At 48.1% G+C, this 24717-nt stretch overlaps 1 protein-coding gene across 1 annotated transcript in view; it reads right to left on the bottom strand.

Moving 5' to 3' along the window:
- Positions 1 to 19937, bottom strand: part of KCNJ1 (potassium voltage-gated channel subfamily J member 1) — a 32910-nt gene extending 12973 nt beyond the window's left edge. The window contains exons 1-2 of the mRNA XM_027532434.1: positions 18655 to 19937; positions 5718 to 5878 (exon numbers count right to left, since the gene is read on the bottom strand). The gene's annotated coding sequence lies outside the window, so the exon portion shown is untranslated. The remainder of the gene's footprint in view (positions 1 to 5717; positions 5879 to 18654) is intronic.
- Between the last annotated feature and the right edge of the window lie 4780 nt (positions 19938 to 24717).

Below are 24717 nucleotides of genomic sequence, written 5' to 3'. Positions count from 1 at the left end.
GAAGGACTGATGCTGAAGCTGAAACTCCAATACAATGGCCACCTGATGCGAAGAACTGACTCATTTGAAAAACCCTGATGCTGGGAAAGATTGAGGGCAGGAGGAGAAGGGGATGACAGAGGATGAGATGGCTGGATGGCATCACCGACTCAATGGACATGGGCTTGGGTGAACTCCGGGAGTTGGTGATGGACAGGGAGGCCTGGCATGCTGCTCTTCATGGGGTCGCAAAGAGTCGGACACGACTGAGCGACTGAACTGAACTGAACGCACAAGAAGCATGGTCATTGTCTAGAGGGAGGAGGGGTCCCTAGAGAATCCCAGGTGAAATTCCCTTCAGTCTGTCCCAGAACCACAGGGGACAAATGGGGTGAAAAGGTCAGTTCTCAGACCTCCTTCATGCACTCGGGCCACACCTCCTGAGAGTCACTGTCCCAAATGTTGGATTCTAGTCTGGTGAACCTATAGCTGAACATTAACACAAGGATCCAAAGATTTCAGAATCCAGAGGATCCAGAGATTTCTGGTCTCATAGCCTTTTATTCTAATTACTATTCAAAAGAAACTCATTACAATGAAAATATCATTATACAAGTCTAGGTATATAATCCCATGAGTGTGTGCCTGCTCAGTCACGTCCAACTCTTTGGGACCCTATGGTCTGTAGCCCACCAGGCTCCTCTGTCCCCAGGATTCTCCAGGCAAGAATACTAGAGTGAGTCATCATTTCCTTCTCCAGGGGATCTTCCTGACCCTGGGATCAAACCGGAATCTCCCGCATTGCAGATGAATTCTTTACCACTGAGCCGCCTGGGAAACCAATATAATCTTTTGCTGAAACCAAAATCAATAGATGGTGTTCTCAAAAGATAGTATGTGAGGGACTTCCCTGGTGGGCCAGTGGTTAAGACTCTGCACTTTCACTGCGGGGGGAAACACAGATTCAATCCCAGGTCAGGGAAGTAAGATCCCGCATGTCCCAAAATGTTTTGAGCAGTCAAAAACAAAGACAGTATGTGAACAGAAATTGCTTCATATAGTAAGTCATGTAACATATGATGTATGCACTAGGATACTATAGATATGTGTTTGTTTTTTTCTTTGAATTAAAAAAAATTTTTTACTGGACTATAGTTGATTTACAATGTTGTGCCAGTTTCGGTTTTACAGCAAAATGAATCAGCTGTAAGTACACATACATCCACGCTTTTCTTTAGATTCTTTTCCCATGTAGCCCATTACAGAGAATATTAGACATTTAAAGGACTCCTTTACTGAATTATTATACATTATATTTATATGATTATATATGTATTTTGTTTTTATAATATATTTTATTATACATGTATGTGTGTTAGTTGCTCAGTTGTGTCTGACTCTGAGATCCCATGGACTGTAGCCCACCAGACTCCTCTGTCCATAATTATATATATCATTATATATGTTATATAAATCATATGTATTAATATATAATATACTAGTCGGACACTGAGCGACTTCATTTTCACTTTTCACTTTCATGCATTGGAGAAGGAAATGGCAACACACTCCAGTGTTTTTGCCTGGAGAATCTCAGGGATGGAGGAGCCTGGTGGGCTGCCGTCTATGGGGTCGCACAGAGTTGGACATGACTGAAGCGACTTAGCAGCAGCGTATGTTATATTATATAATAGTTTATAAAGAAAAGAATCATTTTTGCAAATGAAAATATCATCCTCTCACTTATGTGATTTGTACAAGTCCGTGTGTTGTGGGGATGTGTAGTTTGTTTTGTCTGAAAACTAGACACATCTGTGATAAAATGATTTTTAAGTCACCTCTCTCAAGTACCCAACTCAAATGGCACTGGCATTTAATAAAAGAATTTTAATGTTTACCAAGAGTTCTATTTATTATGTATCCAGAGACCCTGTTATTAGTCTGATCCTTCTAGTTCTCTATGGTTTGGGTTGGTATCACATCAATTCAGTCTTTCCAGCCCAGAAAGGAATGGATTCTATGTGGACTAGGGGCCTTGAATATGCTTTACTGAGTGTCTGCATCAAGAAAGTACACTTTGTTTTTGCGAAAACACATAGAACCCCAAACCTCAATGCCTCATAAAATAGTGGAGTAATTCAACTGATGCCTTGAGCTTGGCCCTACGGGACTAGTAGTCATGAAGCGGTACCACAGGTGAAGGGTTTCCTGTGGGTCCAGCCTCACACCAAGAAACACGCAAAGAGAAGGCACAGAACTGAGTTTGGAGGGGGCATCTGGATGCCTTCCAGCCCCATATTCTAGCTTATGTTTCCTGTCACAGCCCTGGGGAGGGGCCTTTCAGGCAGGATGTAAGAGGTGGGTGTGTGGGGTTTGAATTTGGAGTTGGTCAGTCATTCTGTGGCCCTAACACTGGGTACCACCCAGCGTCTCGGTGTGTCAATTTCCTCATCTGAAAAAGGGGCCCATCCATGTCTATTACAGATGAACAGAAAGAGCTCAGACGGCCCTTGAACTTGGAAAGTGATCCAGCCACTAATACCTTCAAGAAGGCGATCTCCAGTTCTGATTTCTCTCTCAAGTTACAGCCAGATGTTGAATGAAAGATCCAACACATCCTTGTCTGTGATGCCTTGAATCCTGGGCTTCTCTGCCCCAGCATCCATGCTGCAGTAGCACTGCGCTTCCCATAAAGGTGCTGAGGAGGGCAAAGCTCTACCATAGGAAGCCGTGGCTCCGCCCGAGGGAGCCTGGAGGGTCAATGATTACCAGCATGGGCTTGGCTTCCGCCAAGCACAGGAGTTGCATTAATGGGGCGGCACGCCTGCATGCCAGCCTCCCACGTCCAAGAACTTTCTGGGAAAGCCCTGGAGGCAGAGGGAAGCAGAGCCAGCAGCGGGGTGCTCTCTGCCCTAGAACCGCCCTTGGGCCCCTGCTGAATTCCTCTCTTTGGGGCTCTTCTTGTCATGGGCAGGGCCCATCCCAGGAGACCCTCCCAGAGTGGGGATGAGGCTGCAGAGACCTCCCATCTGCCTCCTCACAGACTGCCAGGCGACTCTGGCAGCTGTCTTGAGCTGCTCTTGACTAGAGTCTGCCTCCGAAACAAGAAGGTGAATGAGAGAATGAGGAGAGCATCTCCCAGACTCAGAGCCCGGCCAGACCTGCCCCCCAGAAGGTCAGGAGCCCACGCAGCCCTGCTGACGCATGTCCCCCCAGGCTTCTCTTGTTTTTTCACTCACTGGTGTGTATAATGTCCTGCAAAAGGTGAAGTGAAATTCCACCTTACTTCCTCTTATTTGCCCTTCTAGCATAATCAAACCCAATCACAAGAAGCTTTTCCATCTCAGAAATGGTACTTAACCACTCTGAGCTGCAACTTTTCCTAATAAATCAGTGATTATAACACCTATTTGTTGCCCAGGGGATTCACTGGAAAATACACACATCCATACAAAAACCACTCCATGAATGTTGGTAGGGCATTATTCGTCTCAGCCAGAAAGTTAAACTCAAATGTCCATCTACTGGTGAATCAATAAATAAATGAGGTTTGTCCATACAATGAAATATTGAAAAGTGAAAGTGAAAGTCACTCAGTCATATCTCTGTGACCCTATGGACTGTAGCCTGCCAGGTTCTGCTGTCCATGGAATTTTCCTGGCCAGAATACTGGAAGGGGTAGCCGTTCCCTTCTCCAGGGGATCTTCCCAATCCAGGGATCAAACCCAGGTCTCCCACATTACAGATAGGATTTTTACCATATGAGCCATCAGGGAAGCCCCCAATGAAATATTATTCAACCATAAAAAGAGAATGAATTACTGATACATATTACAATGTAGAAAAACCTTGAAAGCATAGTACTAAGTGAAAGAAGTCAGATATAGTATTATTCCCTTTGTACAAATGTCCAGAATAGACAAATCTAGACACAGAGGTAGTTAGATTGGTAGCTCTCAGTAGGGTTGGTGAAGGGAAGTGGTGAGTGACTGCTAATGGGTACCCTGTTCCTTTTTGAGGTGATGAAAAAGTTCTAATATTGTTGGTGGTGATGGTTGCCCAACTTTGTGAATATACCAGAAACCCTTTAGAGGGATGGATTGCATGGTATGGGAATTATTGTATTGTACTGTATGGCTCAGCTTTCCAAGGTGGTAAAGAACCTGCCTGCCAATACAGGAGATGTAAGAGACATCTTACATCTTACATGTGTTTGATCCCTTGGTCAGGAAGATCTCCTGGAGGAGGGCATGGCTACCCACTCCAGTATTCTTGCCTGGAGAATCCCATGGACAGAGGACCCTGGTGGGCTACAGTCCATAGGGTTGCAAAGAGTCAGACACAACTGAAGCGACTGAGCACGCATGCATTCGTATCGTATTGTATTGTATCGTAACATATCCTATCACATCCTATTGTATTATTTCAATAGAATTTGTACAGGAAAAATCCACGTCAAGGACCTCTTGCTCAGCGGGGACTCAGGAAACTGTCCACCATCCACGTCCCGTCTCTCCATTTCTTAATCCTATTCCTCCCTCCTCCAGCACCAGACAAAAGCACCCCCTGGGCCTTTATGGGGTCCTTGGCTGAATTTGGCCCCTTCCTCCTATAGCAAGTGGCCATGGTGATTCTGGAGATACCACACCCAAAATATTTCCTTGGTCACAAGAGCCTGGAGGTACAGAAAGATGCTTCTGCTGATCCTCCCCCTCAACACAGGCTCTGGTGGCAAAAAGAGGGACCGCGCCTCTCCCAGCATGTGTGGGACAAATCCTCGGCCCCTGCCACCCCGGCCAGTGGTGACCACTGGAGCAGCCTAGGTACAGTGAGATACCACCCCACCGTCCACCCTGACCTGGGCTCCCCGCACCATGCCCCTGACCTGGCAGTTCAGTCTGAAGCCCGTCAGCTCTGTCCACTCTGCCGCACAGCTCAGGGCTGGAAGTCCAGCCAAGGACTTGGCTTGGGAGCCGGGTCTGCTGTCCTCAAAGCATGGAAGGCGCACGGACTCATGCTGTCTGATGGGATGCACGGGGCCTTGAACTTGTCAGGCTGCAAGTGTGGGCCACCCCCGCCCCCACTCCCTGACCCTCTCTCTCACACTCACAGGAACTCAGCTCCATTCCCTCCCGCCCTCTCCTTCACTTGGTACGTTTTTAATCTTCATTGTTTTCTGGAACTTTTTTCCTTGCCCATAGTCCTTGCTCTGTTCCTGGAGTCAGTAACCTGACCTATAAAATTCTTACTTAGATTGACCTCTCTGGAGACGCGGTGACCTCACAGATTAGCCAGAAGCCCATGGGACCATAGAAACCCCTCCTGGCCCCACATTCCCATAGTAGTCCTTCCCTCCGCCCCGCACACACATGAAGGAGGGTGGAGAAGTGGGGCTGAAGCATGGGTGGGGTTCTTGGCTGCTTTCTTGGTGACAGCTATGGAGAGAGCTGTGTGGAATCCAAATTCAGGGGGCCTCTCAAGGAAGAGACAGAAAACTGCCTACTGTGGAGACCTGGCGGTTGGCCCCTTTCTCAGGCCCCAGGTGGGATTTCTCTATATGCTTCCTGAACACGGGCCATTTCTCTCTCTACAGATCGCAATGACCTCTTTGATGACGTACCATCAGGACCAAGCCTGGACCATGATAAATAAACGATGTTTTGAGGACAAAGAAACTAAAGCACAGCCCCTGTCCTGTGATGAATGCTAATTCCTAACCAAAAGGGGGGCCAGTCTACCTGGAAAGCACAGGCAGGTGTCCCCGACTCTCTGAGCTTGAAACGCCGGATCTGGAGTCAGACTTGAGTTCTAGCTCTGCGATGCCCGGATGCCCGGATGCCCGTCTGAGCCGACTGCCTGTATTTTTACAGGGCGAATTTCCCAAGGTAATCGATTAAACCTGGAGAAAATCAGAACAGAAAGTCACTAAGAGAAGTTTAGGAGTCATACAGACCCTGGGGCTTACTGTGAGCTATGTTTGCTTCTTCCTTCCTTCCTTTCTCTCTTTCTTTTCTTTTTTTTTTTTTTTTTTCTGTCTTGCTCCTCTGTCTAGCCCTGAATTGCAGAGCCAAAGCCTCTGTTTTCTGGTTTACTTTTCCTGTCCATGACACTGCCAAGAGCTATACCCTTTTTCATCGATGGGTTTTCACGACATCATTTTAGTTCTGGTCTGGTCCCCCTCACTGGGGTTCCCCTGCACTGCCCCCGGGATCAGCCAGAAGGACTGCCACTAGGAATTGCCCAGAGATGGACCAGGGGTTTAGCACTGACCAGAATGCCAGCTCCCCGGCACCTGGTGGGCTGTGGGTCTGTGGGGTCGTGGGGCCCAAGCCGTGAATGCTGAGACTGAGAGCATCACTGCAGAAGGCCAGCGGGTGGGGCTGGCAAAGCAAAAATGGGGATGAACAGGTGTCCCTGTGGTAGTGAAGGTCAGGCTACAAGGTGATGTGGACTTGATTTAAAGCCTACTCCTTCCACTTGTGAACAGGATAAATGGCTTTGCTTCACTGAACCAGAGTGTTCTCCATGAAAGTGGAGTTAAGAACGCCTGTTTCTCAGGCTGAGACGAAACCCAGGGTAAGAGCACCCCATAGCGGATACAGAACGTGGAAACCTCAGTGAGGTCAGCTTCCTTCCATGCCTGGCAGAGATGAGGAGCCTCCTTGAAGAGATGGCCAGAGATTGACTTGGCATTTGGGGAAAAATTGGAACTCCCAGGTCTGAATTTGAGCAGGTGGCCGGCTCTCCTGCCAGACCCAAGGACGGACTCGGAAGGGCCCCTTGAACTGCAGAGGAAATGCAGGGGTGGGAGGGTGTGCTGCCTGGGGGAGATGCCAGCTGTGGGAAGTGTTCTTCTGCCTCTGCTAGCCCTGTCTTCCCTGGCTCTTCAAGAAGTCTCTCCCCTCAGAATCTCTGGGAGGAGGAGGCAGTGGGCTCTGGGTTGCTTTAAGGGGGCCTGTAAGGAGCATTTTTGTACACAAGAAGCCCAAAGGGAGAAGACTTTGTTTATTTGGCTGCTTGGGAAAAATAACAAAGCTGGGGGGAAAGGACTGAAGATCAAAAAGAAAAACACTACCCATAAAACGATCAGATTAGATTAGACCACGAAGATCTAATTATGCCAGGCCAATTGAATTTCCTCTGAGGTTAGCGTGACCAGCTTTCCAGAAGCAGAGGCAGCTGGGGTGCAGGGCTGTGACTGACGCCTGGCATGTCCTTCTTCCGAACACTCTTAGCGGGGGGTCAGTCCTGTGACCCCCGGGTGGGCATGTGAGTGCATCTCCACTGGGCATCTTGGGCTAAATTCCACTTCCCAAAGAATGTCTCTAGAATCCCCTTTTCTTTCTTAGCACCAGCACAGCTTATTATATATTTATCTTGTTGAATGTGTGCCTTCCTCAGCTCTGTCAATGGCACAACTATCAAGGAAAACTTCATTCAACCTTGATTCTTCTCTGTCTCTCATCCCCACAGTCAATCCATTGGCAAGTCTTCTCTGCTCTTCCTACAAAATACATTCAGAACCTCTCTGCTCTCTGGGCTCCATCTTCTCCAATCCCACCATACTCCAAACCACCATCACTCTTGCTTTGGCTATAGAAATAGCCTGCTGTCTCTCTCTCTCCTCACTCTGACAACTTTCCCCAGGTAGAGGAGAAAAAGATCAGAGAAGCCAAGTTATCACCCCAAGTTCACAGAGCTGTGCTGGGCTCAGTCATTTCAGTCGTATCTGACTTTTTGCCACCCCATGGACCATAGACTGTTGCGTTCATCTGTCCATGGGGTTCTCCTGGCAAGAATACTGGAGTGGGTTGCCGTGCCCTCCTCCAGGGGATCCTCCCAACCCAGGGATCAAACTCATGTCTTCTGACTCTTCTGCATTGCAGGTGGATTCTTTAACAATGAGCCACAGAGGAAACCAGAGTTCACAGACCTAGAAAGTGTGCATTCAGCTCACTGTAGCTTTCTCTGTTGTGATATGTGTCCACTGACTTAATAATTAGAAGAAACTTATTAAAATGCATCTCTTTCACTGTGACTTTCTGTGGCACAGATGGAAAGCTGGCAGTGTATTCCCTAAAAGGTCTCCATTCCAGCCAGGCAGCGCTCCTCTCTAATGTGGTTGGAGGCGCACTGAAGGGTTTGACTTTGCTTTACAGAATGGGGGTGGGAAGGTTGAAACCAACCCAGAGGGAAAAGAATACATGCTTGTTGCATGTCTGCACATGTAAGAGCCTGCGGTGGCGGCTTGGCAGAAACTAGTCCATTCGATCTTCAGTGACCCCATGAAATAGGTATAATGGTCCCTATTTTATGGGATGAGGACACTGAGGTGTGGAGAGGTTAAGCAGCTCAGGTGGGCAGAGCTGAGATGGGAACCCAAGCCTTCCTGGATCCTCCTACCGGAAGTTCCATGAAGATTGAGTGAGTTCTGATCTAAGGTCAGGAAGGAGAGGCAGGAGAGCTTGGGGAGAGACAGACCCTCCGTTTCCCTCTCTCTTTCCTTCCTTGCTTGCTCTTCCTTTGCTTATTCCTTCCTTGTGTTCCTTCGGTCAATAAATATCTACTGAGAGTTTATCACATGCCCAGCTCCAGGCTGGGAATGGGGATAAAGCATCAACAAGGTTGGTGTTCAGGGAGGTGGAGAGCGCAGGACAGATAACAAAAAGAACTAAATAAACAGGGTCATTATAGATGGAGATAAAGGCTGAGAAAGCTGCGGCAACAAGGGGTGACCTTGACATTAGCAGCGAGTAGAAGGCCACTGAAAGCCCAAGATGGTGGGGGTAGTAGCAATGCCAAGAGGAGAGGGGGCAGGTCCTCCCCAGGCTGGGGGGTGCTGACCTCACCTGCTGGTTCCAGCCCAGGGTTTTGCTCGGACACATTTCAGGCAGAACCAGGAGACCTCGCCTACCTCCACTCCAGGATGGGCACAAACCCAGCTTCAGTCTTCCCATTTGTCAAATGACAATCATAGCACACCTACCTTCCGGGCCATTATACCAATGAAATGATGTAGTGTTTGGGAGAGTCCACGTGGATGAGTGATGAGCTGTATAAGAGTTAGAATCGTAGTTAAGAGAGGGTTCAGTTAGACACAAGAAGAGCTCTGATGGAAAGGCTGATATGATGTGCATCAGGTGTCCAATGAAGAATCTTCTCCATATGGACCATTGAAAATAAAAGCAATCAAATTAGCAGATGTAAGCTATTGTATATAGACTGGAAAAACAACAAAGCCCTACTGTATAGCATACTATATATAGTATATATACTATATGTTTTATATATATATATATATATAGTATAATACTATATATATAAATAGTACACTATAAATATATATAGTATTATACTATATATATATATAGTATAATATACTATGGTATACTATATTCAAAATCCCGTGACAAACTATAATGGAAAAGAATATTTAAAAAGAAATGTATGTATATATATTTCTTTTTAAATGTTCTTATGTATGTTGTTATTGTTTAGTTGCTAAGTCGTGTCTGACTCTTTGGGACCCCATGGACTGTAGCCTGCCAGGCTCCTCTGTCAGGAAGATTGCCTGAAGAAGGAAATGGCAACTCACTCCAGTAATACTGCCTGGGAAATCCCATGGACAGAGGAGCTTGGCGGGATACAGTCTATGAGGTGCCAAATAGTCAGACACAGCTGAGTAACTGAGCACACACACACATATATATATGTGTGTGTAACTGTATCACTTTGCAGAAATTGACAGACTTTGCAGAAATTAACAAAACATTATAAATCAACTATATATTTCAATGAAAAATTTTAATAAAATAATGCAGAATTTTTCAAAGAAACAGAAGAATTTTTCAATGTAGACGTGACTTGCAGGAAGAGGCAACATAAAGAAATCAGGAAGTCTCTTTGCTAGTAGTACATCAGGGATTCTAGAAGGTTCTATATGAGCAACAGTGAAGGTATTGCCCATCGGACCAGGTGTTACACAGGACCCGTGGAGATGTGCCTGGGCTCCTCCCCACCCCACCTGCCACAGCCCCACTGCCCAGGGTTACCCTCATGAACTCCAGGGTGGGAGACTGGGGAGCGTCCACAGCGCAGAGGCAAGACTAGCATCTTTCTGTGTGTGCTTGCCTTCTCTCCGTCCCCCAACACAGCCGGGCCTGGAAATGGTTCAGCATCTGGACACTAGTCACCAGCAAAATATGCATGGCCTTTACAGTGTCTGCATTTGGAAATTAGCCTGTCTGTGGTCTGGCTGTTGGTGTCCCTGCAGTCCCCTCATCCGCAGGGCTAAGCTGGCAAAGACAGCACCCACTGCACCGTCAGCTCTCGCCCAAGCTCTGTCCAGAGTGAAGCAGGCGGACAAGCGGATTAAAGAGGCCTGCTTCCCAGAACAGCATCCCCAGAGAGCTGAGGAGGGGGACGACGGTCCAGGCAAGGGTGGGGTCTGCAGGGCTGGCACCCTGGGGAGAAGTGCCCCAGAGCCTTTGGAATAGAACAAGAGTAACAGCTAGATGATGCGAAGAGCAGCCTCACTGGAAAAGACCCTGATGCTGAGAAAGATTGAGGGCAGGAGGAGAAGGGGCCGACAGAGGATGAGATGCTGGATGACATCACCGACTCAATGGATATGAGTTTGAGCACACTAACTTCAGGAGGTAGTGAAGGATGGGGAGCCTGGTTGCTGCAGTGCATGAGGTTGCAGAGTAGGACACGACTGAGCAACTGAACAGCAACAGTAAGAAGGCAGTGAGGGGCTGGTGAGGGGATAAAGCATCTCTGGGAGCTCTAGGACAGGAAGGAAGCTTTGAGGTGGCTCATTTATGGGGTAGACCCAGGCTGCTTGAAGAAAAACTTAGCCAGGGGAGATGGTCAGAAGTGGCTGTTCCTCCCTGGTCCAGGCTTAAACTTAGAAGCAGATAGCTGCACCTTCAAAACACCAGAGAGAGTGGGATTGTGGAGGACTCACCTACCTGGTGCAAGAACATGAGATCAAGAGTGAGGGGCTCGTGACTGCCTTCTGCCCCCGAACCCCTCCCCTGAGAGCCAGGTGTGAGTTCCTGTCTGTGTAAAGAAATACTTCCTTCTGAAACCCATCCCTACCACTCAGCACCTGGACACCCAGCCTCTTCCTGATGCCTAACCCACATCCTCAGGCTGAGATTTGAATCTACTGTCACCTAACCTTCAGCAGGTGTGAGAAAACCAGCCCTCTCCATGTTAGAAAGCAATTTTAGCCCACATCTCTCATCGACCTTCTCAAATGACAGCCTGTTTCTCAGCTTCCCTTCACTGTCACTAGACTCAAATCCTTTGGAAGGAATTTGCCCACTCCATGCCAAGTGATGAATCTCTCTGCTCACATTGCTCTGGGCACAAGCCTGGCCTGGGCCCTTTTCCCTCCCCTCCCCACACTCCCACTCACAAGTTCCTTAAAGAAGCATCTTTGTCTGTAAAAATCCAAAACGACAAACAGCTTCAGAGGCCAGAGGAAGGCATGTGCGATAAAAAGGTAAATAAAATCCAAACCTACAACACACTTCTACTTCTCAGCCAGCCCCTTTCCCCAGGAGACTTCATCTTGTCCTTGTCTTGACAGTGGTGAGCGTCCACACAGCTCTCACTCCCAGTGGTCTAGGACAAAGGAGTGTGAGAACCTAGACTCAAAGGGTTGCTCAGAAGGGTGCAGGTAAGCACTCTGAGTTAGAATCTCTCAGAGGTACCCTCTTTTGCTGTTGTTCAGTCACTCAGTCGTGTCTGACTCTTTGCAATCCTGTGGACTGCACCACACCAGGCTTCCCTGTCCTTCACCATCTCCCAGACTTTGCTCAGACTCAGGTCCATTGAGTTGCTGATACTATCCAACCATCTCATCCTCTGTCACCCCCTTCTCCTCCTGCAGCATCAGGGTCTTTTCTATGAGTCAGCTCTTCACATCAGATGTCTCTCTACTCCATCAAAAGGGATGGAGCAGTTGGGAGAGTGGATAAGTCTTCTCTCCTTGACCCCCTCACCCCCACCTCACTGGGGCAGCCCAGGAAATAGACTGGGTGGGAGGGGAAAGCCCAGCCCCTTCAGACAGAATGTGCCCCCACTCATGCTTCCCTTGTTCTTTCCTGTCTGAACTCCCAGGAGCCTGAAATTTCTGCAAGGAAGGGACAGGGTGCTCACACTTTGGAAAAGTCGGGCACATGGTGGAATTCCCCAGAGGTCTTCCTAGGTGATCCTCTGACCACTCCTGTGACTTATCTCTGACTGTCTCCACTCCATGCTTGATTCATCAGCTGTCCCACCCTTCCCAGCCAGCCTCTGAATCCCCTGGTCCCTGACTTGGTCGAATGCCTTCCAGCACAAGACTGGGATTACTGTTATCTCTCCCAGCATCTCACCAGTGACTTGGACTCCAAAAGGCCACACCGCACAGAATTCTTTTCCTGTGAGAAGCTAGCAACAGTTCTTCATACTTTCCGAGCTCTGTCAAGCCCCTCAAGGACATGTGGCAGATCTGGACAGAGCCAGAAAGCTCCCAAGAATTTAATCAAGGGCAGCAAAGCATGAGTCTCCCCCGAGGTTAGTCACCTGAGAGAGCGGTGCTGGTTCCAGCTGCAAAGACGGTTTAGCCGGTTGCTTTCAGTGGTGTTGTGTTGCATATTTAAATCTGCCCCTAGGGATACAGTAGCACATTGGTATACCGCCCTGCCCCCCATAGATGAAATTCCCAACCTGACCCAAGAAACACTGATGGTTGTGCAGTTAGAAAAGAGAGAGGGGCCGCAGATGGACATCGGAAAATTCTGAATATATGAAAATTTCTGGTTTGTATTTCAGAGTACTCAAAACGAATGTTCTATTAAAGCCTAAGGGGTGACCTGCCTCTGTGAGTGTTTAGGAGTCTGGGTAACTGCAGCTTAGAGCCTGGGCAGACACACGGCCACCAGAGCAGACCACACACAGGGGGACCAATTTAGGAAAAAAATGACAGGTTACCTTGAGGGAGGAAGTCATCAATCTAAAGCCCTACATGGTGAATTCAGATTTCTGCTTTTCCTGTGGGTTCTAGAAAGTCTTGGACTCTTTTAGGCCTTAGTTTCTTCTTTCCTACCATGAGTGAGCTGGAGCATTTGAACCCTTAGGATGACTCTTTAAAATTAGTTATATATGTGTATGTGTGTAAGTAAATTACTTTGCTGTACACCTAAAATGAACAACATTGTAAATCAACTACACACCACTACAAAATAAAAATCTGCCAAAAGAAAAAAATTTTAGCTCCCATGATTTTTTTTTTAATGGGATGGCACTGGTTGGGTTTTATATAACAGCCAAAATCCTTTTAGAGTTTTTGAGAAGGAACTATTCCTTGATAGGATCATCTTTAGATGCTCGTTGGTCTTGAATTTGCCTGTTGTCTGCATTATTCTTGGCTTCTTTGTGTTCTTCAGACAGAACCAGGGAGTTTTAGGGATGAGGACCTCCCTCCCATTGTCTGCTCATGGATTCTGACAAGGCATCGGCAATGATGGGGAGAATTCTCTGAACATCTTTCATCACAGAGCCAGCAAGGATGGCTTAGGACCCTCCATATGCAGCAGGGAATAGAATTCTCTGAGCCCCATGACCTTGGGTTATGTTTTGTTTCTTGTTAACTTTTCTAGGTCTACCTCCTACATGTCTCCCATGAATTTTTCCTTCATCTTTTTTTTTTTTTTTTGAAGGTATTTGCTTTTGCAATGGCAACCCACTCCAGTACTCTTGCCTGGAAAATCCCATGGATGGCGGAGCCTGATGGGTCCATGGGGTCGCTAAGAGTTGGAGATAACTGAGCGACTTCACTTTCGCTTTTCACTTTCATGCACTGGAGAAGGAAATGGCAACCCACTCCAGTGTTCTTGCCTGGAGAATCCCAGGGACGGGGGAGCCTGGTTGGCTGCCGTCTATGGGGTCGCACAGAGTCGGACACGACTGAAGCAATTTATCAGCAGTAGCAGCAGCTTTTATTCCATTTTTTTTTCCAGTTCCCACATATGCTCCCTGTTTATTCATGAAGATTATGAACTATTAATACCTGATCAAGCCAAATCACTTTTGCTGTCTGGAGCAGAGCTAGAATTACTCGTGAATCATACATAATCCAGGAGATAGAGTAGACTGGGAAGATCTGATCCTTTTCTCTCTTTTTTTAGATTTTTTTTTTTTTTTTTCCTGGTACTGACTCTCTTGTGGCTTGCAGGCTTAGTTGTCCCTTGGCATGTTCCCCAACCAGGGATCAAACCCACATCACCTGCACTGGAAGGTAGATCCTTAACTACTGGATCACCCAGGAGGTCCCTGGTTCTTTCTCTTTACTTTTGGCTTTAGACTAAGTCATCACTGCCTGGTACTTTGTCTTCTCAACCTATGTAATTTTAATGACCTTATTGGCCTTGAGATGAAGGTAGATGGATGGTCCCTTGGAGCTATTCCTTAACGCCTTTATCAGGCTGAGCATCACCTCCACCTCTGAAAAGGCTGAGCTGATGTGGAGGAAAGTGGTGGTGGCAAATAGAGCCATTACAACTGATTAACGTAGTCAACTATCCTCAGTTAACTATTGAACAAACTTTCATTTCTATGCGAAGAAATTCACTCAACTGGGCTTGAACTTGCAACACAAAGTATATTCTGGCACAGTCTTCTTCTCAGGCCTCACAGAAACTAAGCTGAAACACTGTGAGTCCTTGTGGGGACCCCAGGAGTTACTTCATCTCCAGGAAAAGGAGTCCTAGGGGCCCCTGAAGGTGGCTACTCTGACATGAGTGCGTCCACACTTAAAGTCCAGTGTGCTGTTTCCTCCAGGTATTTTGAGCTGTGAGATCTCAGTAGTCCACAGCCTGTCACCCGCCTGTTGAGTGGAAGGGGGAGGGACGTTTGGTGGATCTTGGGGTCAGACGGACTCACTGCCTGTGGGACCAGCCCTGAGCATCTCAGATGCTGTGATAGGATGGGGGTCACACGGACTCAGATGCTGTCCTCTCCCCCTCACGGCCAGGAGGGCCCAGAGTGAGTGACCATGCCTGAGATGTCAGTGCCTCTACTGACCCCAGCAAGGGATAATCATCTTATCAGTGTCATTCTGTTCCCTGTAGCCCGTTGGAAAGAAACTCAGGAATTCTGACTTCACTTACCCTCCCTTTCTCTCCATCATTTTGCTGTGCTGTGTGCTTAGTCACTTAGTTGTGTCCAGCTCTTTGAGACCCCATGGACTGGGGCCCACCAGGCACCTCTGCCCATGGGGATCCTCCAGGCAAGAATACTGGAGTAGGTTGCCGTGCCCTTCTCCAGAGGATTTTCCCAACCCAGGGATTGAATCCAGGTCTCCCGCATTGCAGGCAGATTCTTTACCATCTGAGCCACCAGGGAAGCCCATGAATACTGGAATAGGTAGCCTATCCCTTCTCTAGGGGATCTTCCTGACCCAGGAATCGACCCGGGGTCTCCTGCATTGCAGGCAGATTCTTTGCCAGCTGAACTACCAGGGAAGCCAATACTTCCCTGCAAAATGGGCCTGAAAATAGACTGACTCATAGGAATAGGGCTTCCCAGGTGGTGCTAGTGGTTAAAAAACCTGACTCCCAAAGCAGGAGACATAAGAGACATGGATTTGATCCCTGGGTCAGCAAGATCCCTTGGAGGAGGGCATGGCAACCCACTCCAGTATTCTTGCCTGGGAAATCCCATGGACAGAGGAGCCTGGCGGGTCACAGTCCATAGGGTCACACAGAGGTGGACATGACTGAAGCGGCTTAGTATACATGCATACATAGAAAAACCCACATGGAAGACATCTCAGCATCTGCTCAGTGTGAGTGGGGAATGCTTTGCAGCAATTAATGGTGCATAGAGTAATCTTTTTAGAACCTTCACAGAGGCCTCTAATGCTCAGTGATTCTGTTATTATTTCTAATATTGTCTCAGCTGTTTGCTCCACAGTTGGGAGGGACACATTTTCTGCCCTGCCTCCTAAGGGTTGACAGCGGGGCTCAGCAGAGACCTAGAGCAATGCCCTGTCTAGGGCTGGGCACTCGGGGCAAGGAGAAGGAAACACAGGCTCACTTTGCTGAAGACGTGCTTTCTCGGCAGACAGGCAGTTGCTCATTTTGGTGATGGAGGAAAACAAATGACCAGGGATTTCACTTCTGAGGTGGGGGTCCCTGAAAGGCCAGCCCCCTAGCCTACACAGTGCCCACCTCCCATGAGGTCCAAGCCTGTTAACTTATTTCTCTGGGTTCAAGAGGCCATGTGGCTTGAGGGTAAGTATAGAGAAAATGCTTTTTTCTACTCAAAGTTTGCTCATCATTTGGACTTTGGGGAAATTTACAGAATGAGACCAGCTAACCCTCAGGTTCCCATGTTCAGGGCTATACTTCATCCTCGCAGCCAGAGTGCCCCAAATCTTGTGCATTCTGCCTTTTAGTAATTTCCCAACTGGTTTCCAGAAATTGTCTTATCCCAGCCCAATTCACCTGGCACTTTGCACACAAAGCAGCTTTTCTAAGTTGTAAATACGACCTCACGTGGCTTCCCACTGCCTTCAAGACTGTGCTGCTCTCGTGGGTATCGTACACAAGGTCCCTCATCACGGGCGCTCGCCCTGCAGCCTCGTCTTTCTTCTCCCCTCCCCGTCCACCCACTCCAGCCACAGTAGCCCCACATCCCCTGAAGATGTCACATTTTCTCATGCCTCTGTGTTTTTGTAAATACTACCTCGTATTCAGGAATGTCCTTCCTCTTGCCCCCACCAGTCCCATCCTGCCCACCCAGGGAGTTGAGGACTACCCTTCCACACAGGCAGTGATTATATCATGACTACATTGGGCACTTGCCCCACTCAAGTTTAACAGTCTATCTCCATGTACCCAAGCCCTGAACAGTAACTGCCATGAGAACAAGGGCTATTCAATAATACCCAGGACTTCGCAGAGCTCCCAGAACACAATGGGTGCTCATTCTAAGCTTGTTGAAAGGCAAATGAGGAAAAAATACCTGTATGTCTAAGACTAATAGTAATGCAGAGGGCAATGATGAAGAGAAGAAAATAGGATGAGCATCTTGAATTTTAGAACCAAGAGGAGTAGGATTTGGGTCAAACTCAGGCCCTATAAGCAATCCCAGGGAGAACTCAAAGAGGAAGAATTAAGAAGCATTCACGCCATGGAAACCACGGGACAAGTAAGAGGCAAAGCATGTGATCAAAGCTGATTCCTTGGGAAATCACTGAGCTGTGAAAAGGTCCAGGGTAGATTTGTAACCTGGCACAGAAAAAAATGAATTGCTGGGAAAAGGAAAGAAGACATGCATGAGAAATCCTGACTCTCAGCTCTGCAGAGCATTTCTTGGCAATTACAGCATCTTATGTATTTAAAAAAAAATACACAGAAAAAACGCCACCAACAGCATCAAAGCTCAGAGAACCATTTACAAGTCATCCGCTCCCTGTGCTGACCTGCAGATTCAGCCCGCACCTGAGCTGACTTGAGGTCCTCCTTACTGAGGGATAGGGAAGGGGACAGGAAGCATCTTCGTGCCTTACATATTAAAATAAATTTTTTTCCTAATGGTTCATTACTTCCCAAAGCACCCCTCCCCTGCCCCTCACCGTGTTTGGAAAAACTGAAGCTAACTTAGTGAGAATACATTTTCAAAAAACAGGCCAGAGTAAGGCAAGACAAGCTAAGCCCACGACCGAAGGGCATCAGGCAGTGGACTAAGTTAAGTCCTTGTCAAAAACAGCGTGCTTCCCGTCACCGTGCCTGGCTCCATCTGCATGCCCAGCTACAGTAAAAAGCAAACACGTTCTTCCTAAACCTTACCAATTGCTAAAGACAAATATTTTTGGAGCCGCTATGCACAGCATCTGTACATGGTTGTTTGGAGAAGGGGACTGCAGATCTGCTTGTTCTCAGGCTCGTAGAAAGCAGAGCACAGGGAACAGGTGTCGTGCACCGTCAGAGCACCCATACGGCTGACGCTGAACAAACCTGGAGGATCCCAGATGACTTAACTTGGAATCAAGCAACATTTCATCAAATGAAGGAAAGGCATTTGGGTGCAGGTAAGCCAAGCGTCTTATTAATACTAACATGTTCCACTCAAACAAGGCTTCAGCCTCTTGCACAGTGGACCTCGCTAGCACCTTTGTGTGCATGCGTGCTAAGGCACTTCAGTCGTGTCCGACTCTTTGCAGTCCTATGGACTGTAACCTGCCAGGCTCTGCTGTCCTTGGGCTTCTCCAGGCAAGAATACTGGAGGGGGTTGCCATGCCCTCCTCCAGGACTAGCGCCTTACCCTCTGCCAAAATGACAGCAAAGGCAGAGAGACGTCTGCCCTTGCAGGGGCTAACGCTGTCAGGGACACAAGTCCATGCAGGTCTCCACCAGCATGAGGAGGCAGTGAAGCTAGGCATGACACTCAGGGCTGTGGAACCACGAAGGGCGGCCAGGACGGAGCTCATGGCTCATCATTCATTTGCAAACAGAAGACCCACAGCATCAAGTGAGGGAGTTAAAATCACACCATTATAATCTGGGAACAGAGAACAGTCCTGTCTAGATTTGAAATGGGGAAATGAAGACTAAATTTCCACCAGAATTAACTTCTTCTTTCCCCAAAGGGGCAATATGGCATTTCTCCGCTTACCTCATGGATTGCCAGCATGAATGCAGAGACAAAAGCTCAGTTCCTTGGTCCCCGAGAGAGCAGCCAGGTCCTTGATGTGAGTGAGTCCTTGCACCTTTGGTCCCAAGAGTTTGGATGGCACGGGTGAAGGGGCCCAGGGCCCTGTTGGTTTTTATGAGTCTGTGGGTCAGCTCAGACCGGCTGCCAACTCATCTGTATGCAATGGCTCTCAAAGAACACAGTTTACTTAGAACCGGATCCAACAAGAGGAGGCGTGGCGGGTAAGTGGGCAGGATACAGCAGAGGTGTTGAGCCGCCAGGGCTAATTATGAGGGATCTGTTTATGGAACTGTACTGGAACCAGTGTGCTGCGGCTGAGTGTCCCAGACAAACACACGCACGAAGGCTAGATGCTGCCGGGTCGGGGAGGAGCCCTTCAAAGCTTCTGCTCCATGACTCCTCTGTGGTCACAGCTCAGGCTGATCTGACTGTCCCTTGGCCATCATCACCCACCGTAGTTTCAGTTCAGTGTAGAACTCTGTAGCCAAAGATTTACAGTAGAGCTGACTGGGAAGGAAGCCCTACAGGACCAACTTTTCACCTGGGGACAAGGTCCTAGCTTCTCTCCCTGGAGTCTAGAATAGAGAGTGAGGTCATGGAGGTGACAGACTGGGCACGCACTTGGCATTGAGTGACTGTTCCAGAAATCAGCACACCCCAGGGTCTGCTTTCTTTCCTTTTTCCCATCCCACCCTCGAGGGTCATCTCACTCTGGCTCACACATCTTGTCTTATACTCTCTTATGGGTGTGACACAGGGGTCAGTGTTCCCCCTGCCCTGGTGGTCTTTGTGGGCCTTCACTCACTCCACTGCTGGTCACCACTGGAGCATCAGAAAGCGGTCCCCCTAGTAAACTATCACTCTGCACTCGTGGAGTATTGGGAGGTCAATACAGGCACCCTTCACCCTCTGGTCTCCACTCAACACCTCACAAGACTGTTGTTGTTCAGTCACTCAGTCCTGTCCGATTCCTCTGTCCTCCACAATTCAGCACCAGGGCTCTCATCTTCAATTTCAGAGCAGGAGGCCAAGGAGCCACAGAGTCCCGGGTCAGCATGAGTCACAGAGATGCCTTTCATTCTCCCAATCAGCCTCCAGATAACTGAAAACACGAACACACACCTCTTGCAAAGCTAAACGCTAATTCTCCAGTCAGTGCAGAACCACTCAAAATGAGGAAAACAAAGGGTTCCTTAAGTGCCTCATTCATTTGCAAGTCAGGTCCCTTGCAGGATGGAGCCAGAGCGTCTCATTATTTTGGAGAACAGGTAGCTATTTTACCTCCATTCCCCCTCTCCCCTTGCCCCCCATACAGACCAGCCCCTGGGGACCAGCTGGGAATTAGAAAGAGGGTGTTGCTAGGCAACCTGGAGGGCAGGGCTGCTGACTCTCCCAGTTCCAGGCATCTTGCTCATAATAGGGAAGGTGAATCAGATGGAATATTGCATCTTCCATAGAACCAACATGGATCGTTTTCTCAGTCTCTCCTCCTGCCTTCATGGGGAAGTCCTGCTCCTGCTCCCCCATCTGCTGCTTCTCCCACCTCCGTGGTCACAGACACAGTCCTCCTTGCCCTGGCAGCCTGGGACAGTGAGCAGAGGGCCTTTCTCCCTGGCTTTACCCAGGTCCCACTTTGCTGGTGCTCACAGGAATTAACTCCTCAAACACAGCCTGGAGCCCCAACCTCCACACCTGAGCTGGGGGACCAGAGCTCATGGAAGGCTTTTCTTTTCCTTTTCTTTAAAGAAATTTGGAGCATTGCAAAGGTATTATTCCATTCATGACTAATATTCCAAGGGGAGCAACTTATATAAACAGTAGGTCTTTGGAGGGGCTTCCCATGTGGCTCAGTGGGTAAAAGAATCTGCCTTCAATGTAGGAGACCCAGGTTTGATCCCTGAGTTGGGAAGATCCCCTGGAGGAGGAAATGGCAACCCACTCCAGTATTCTTGCCTGGAGAATCCCACGGACAGAGGAGACTTGCAGGCTGTAGTCCGTGGGGTCTCAAAGAGTCAGACACGGCTGAGCGACTAAACAACAGCAGCAATAAACCTGCAAGCTGTCTCCCTGCACATAATGGGGAGGGGATTCCCTGTGTCCCAGGCTACTGCCTTCTACAGATGTGGCTGGCGTCCTCTGATTCAGGAAGGGCAGGAAAGGCCATTCCACAACAAGCAAACACATCGTCCCTCAGACCAGCCTCCAGCTCCTGAGTGGGCAGGACAGAGGGACTTCTGCTGGAAGATGTTCTTTCATCTTTGTGCCTCGGTTTTTTTTTTTTTTTTAAGAGAACCAGTGTCTGGTGAAAGAGATGGTACAATGTGAACATGTCTGCCCCAGAAGAGAAGTAGGTTATCCCACTGAGGTGACAAAAAAGCAAGAGCACCGTCACACGGGCTTCCCAAGGAATGGTTTTGAGAAGCCCGTGTGCAAGAGATGAAAAGCTTTCCTCCGAAACACTGACTGCCTTTTGAAGAGGGTAGCACCCCCACTGCCCTGTGAAAAATTCCAGGTCAAGGGACATTAAAAAAAAAAATAGGGTGGAACAAAGGGAGAATTTTGACAGTTCTGTTTCATTCACTAAAGGCTTGTTGAGGGCCTTTCTGTAGAAGCCACAGCACCAGGCACTTGGCGAATTACAACATGAATAAATCATGGTGCCTGCCCTCAAGAGTTTAAGGCTTTATAGAGGAAAAGACATCATGGGCACAATAAGGCATAAATGCGTGGGAAGCATCATGAATAAATGGAAGAAGAGTTTTACTTTTAGCTGAGGGAGCCTCCAAGAGCTGGTGGTGCTTAGCAGGATGCTATTGGCGGGAGTGGGGTAGGATTATACCAGGTGGTCTTGGAAGGTGGGGAGTGGATGAAGGAGAAGTAGCTTGGAGGCTGGAGAACAAAGGTGAGTTGGGGGCTTGTGGGTGGGCATAAGACCAGGGGTCCTTCCAAGATCTGTTGGAAGCCCAGAGGGAAGGGCCCAAAGCACCCCCTCATTCGACGTGGCAGCAACACTGGCCTGAGGTTTCCTAGGATTTCAGTCCAGTGTCCTGGGCATTTTGTTCCAGATTCTCAGTTGCTCACACGTGTGGCCATAAAATCAGAAGTCAAGACAAATGAGTTCACACGATCCCAGCCAGTCACCCCTGTGTTTGTTGAATGCCCAGGGGAGGCGGGGAGGGCTGCCCAGGGAGCAGATGCCCCTCAAGCCAGGACTTGGCATGCACTTTCTCCCAGGCTCGCACATTTATGGGGGTCAGCTTCTTGCCTCAGGCACGCAAACCCTGGCTCTGGAAACTGCCGACTTCTGCAGTGATGCAGCACAGGTGCCAGTCCAGCGACCTTGAAGTTGATGGCTTTGTGGCCAAAGTGGCGGACGTGACAATCATTTCATACCATGGGTGACCAGCCCTGCACCTCATTGCTCAAAGATCCACCCACGACGCATGTCCATGGTTGTCAGAACCTGTCGTACCTACAGGACAGACCATGAAGCCCAAACTCTCCCAGCATGTAAAGAACCTGGATTCCACTCACCAACACTGTTTTTCTGTTTTGACTGTGCCATGCAGCCTGTGGGATTTTAATTCCCCCACCAGGGATTGACCCTGGGGTAGAAAATGGCAACCCACTCCTGTATTCTTGCCTGGAGAATCCCACAGACAGAAGAGCCTGGCAGGCTACAGTCCATGGGGTCGCAAAGAGTCGGACATGACTGAGCAACTTAGTATGCACACACCAGGGATTGAACCCAGGCCCTCGGCAGTGAAAGCGCAGAGTCCTAACCACTGGCCAGCCAGAGAAGCCTTCAAAAATATGGATTCCAAAAAGCAGGTGGCACTGGCCTTCCAGCCTAGGTCCCTGCTGTCTCTCAGCCCCACAGCAACTTTGGGTGCCAGGTCATGAGGATTGTATTCAGGAGGACGAAACGGGCCTTAGAATAAGAGCCTCAAGTTCGGGGTGTAGCCTCAGAGAGCTCAGGTTGTAGGAAAAACACTGAACTTGGAATCAGAAAATCTGAGTTTGAGGTTGGCTGTCACATTGGGGTGATTACATAACCTTGCGGAGTCTCAGCTTCCTCATCTGAAAAAGAGACAAATTGCACTCACCTTATAAGTGGAAGTGCCTTGTTATTGCTAAGTGCTGTATAAACACCACTTACTATTTCATCATTATGCATAATACTAAAATCAAATAGAAGGAGAAACTAGGAATCCTGGTTTAGTTCTAAGTCCTGCACCAATGAATGCACAGAAGAGGTCACGCCATGGTCCCTACACTGTGAAGTGTGAATAGAGACCATTGTCCCTGGTGGTCTGGGGTTGGGGGGGCTTCAGGGCTGTGGGAATGGAGGTGCTGGGTGGCTGGGGTACTCATCAGTGAACAGAGAGCACAGATAGGGCCTGACCTAGGCTTGGGAACAATTGTGTAACATGAATGCTGATGCATGGTTAGTTCAGTTCAGTTCAGTCACTCAGTCGTGTCCAACGCTTTGCAAACACATGGACTGCAGTACGCCAGGCTTCCCTTTCCATCACCAACTCCCAGAGCTTACTCAAACTCATATCCATTGATTTGGTGATGCCATCCAACCATCTCATCGTCTGTCGTCCCTTCCTCCTCCCACCTTCAAGTTTTCCCAGCATCAGGGTCTTTTCCAATGAGTCAGTTCTTTGCATCAGGTGGCCAAAGTATTGGAATTTCAGCTTCAGCATCAGTTCTTCCAATGAATATTCAGGACTGATTTCCTTTAGGATTGACTGGTTAGATCTCCTTGCAGCCTGAGAGACTCTCAAGAGTCTTCTCCAACATCACAGTTCAAAAGCATCAGTTCTTTGACACTCAGCTTTCTTTATGGTCCAACTCTCACATCCATACATGACTACTGGAAAAACCATAGCTTTGACTAGACGAACCTTTGTTGGCAAAGCAATGTCTCTGCTTTTCAGTAAGCTGTCTAAATTGGTCATAACTTTTCTTTCAAGGAGCAAGTGTCTTTAATTTCATGGCTGCAGTCACCATCTGCAGTGATTTTTGAGCCCCCCAAAATAAAGTCTGTCACTGTTTCCATCATTTCCCCATCTATTTGCCATGAAATGATGGGACCAGATGCCATGATCTTTGTTTCCTGAATGTTGAGTTTTAAGCCAACTTTTTCACTCTCCTCTTTCACTTTCATCAAGAGGCTCTTTAGTTCCTCTTCACTTTCTGCCATAAGGGTGGTATCGTCTGCATATTTGAGGTTATTGATATTTCTCCTGGGAATCTTGATTCCAGCTTGTGCTTCTTCTAGCCCAGCGTTTCTCATGATGTACTCTGCATATAAGTTAAATAAGCAGGGTGACAATATACAGCCTTGATGTACTCCTTTCCTGATTTGAACCAGTCTGTTTTTCCATGTCCAGTTCTAACTGTTGCTTCTTGATCTGCTTACAGATTTCTCAGGAGGCAGGTCAGGTGGTCTGGTGTTCCCATATCTCTAAGAATTTTCCACAATTTGTTGTGATCCACACAGTCAAAGGCTTTGGCACAGTCAGTAAAGCAGAAGTAGTTGTGCTTCTGGAACTCTTGCTTTTTTGATGATCCAACAGATGATGGCAATTTGATCTCTGGTTCCTCTGCCTTTTCTAAAAGCAGCTTGAACATCTGGAAATTCACAGTTCACGTACTATTGAGGCCTGGCTTGGAGAATTTTGAGCATTACTTGACTAGTGTGTGAGATGAGTGCAATTGTGCGGTAGTTTGAGCATTCTTTGGCATTGCCTTTCTTTGGGATTGGAATGAAAACTGACCTTTTCCAGTCCTGTGGCCACTGTGGAGTTTTCCAAATTTGCAGGCATATTGAGTGCAGCACTTTCACAGCATCATCTTTTAGGATTTGAAATAGCTCAACTGGAATTCCATCACCTCCACTAGCTTTGTTCATAGTGATGCTTCCTAAGGCCTACTTGACTTCACATTCCAGGATGTCTGGCTCTAGGTGAGTGATCACATCATCATGATGATCTGGGTCATGAAGATCTTTTT

Source organism: Bos indicus x Bos taurus, chromosome 29 (genome assembly GCF_003369695.1).
Source record: "Bos indicus x Bos taurus breed Angus x Brahman F1 hybrid chromosome 29, Bos_hybrid_MaternalHap_v2.0, whole genome shotgun sequence".
NCBI classification, from domain to species: domain Eukaryota; kingdom Metazoa; phylum Chordata; class Mammalia; order Artiodactyla; family Bovidae; genus Bos; species Bos indicus x Bos taurus.
This window is presented reverse-complemented; position numbering and strand designations above follow the sequence as displayed.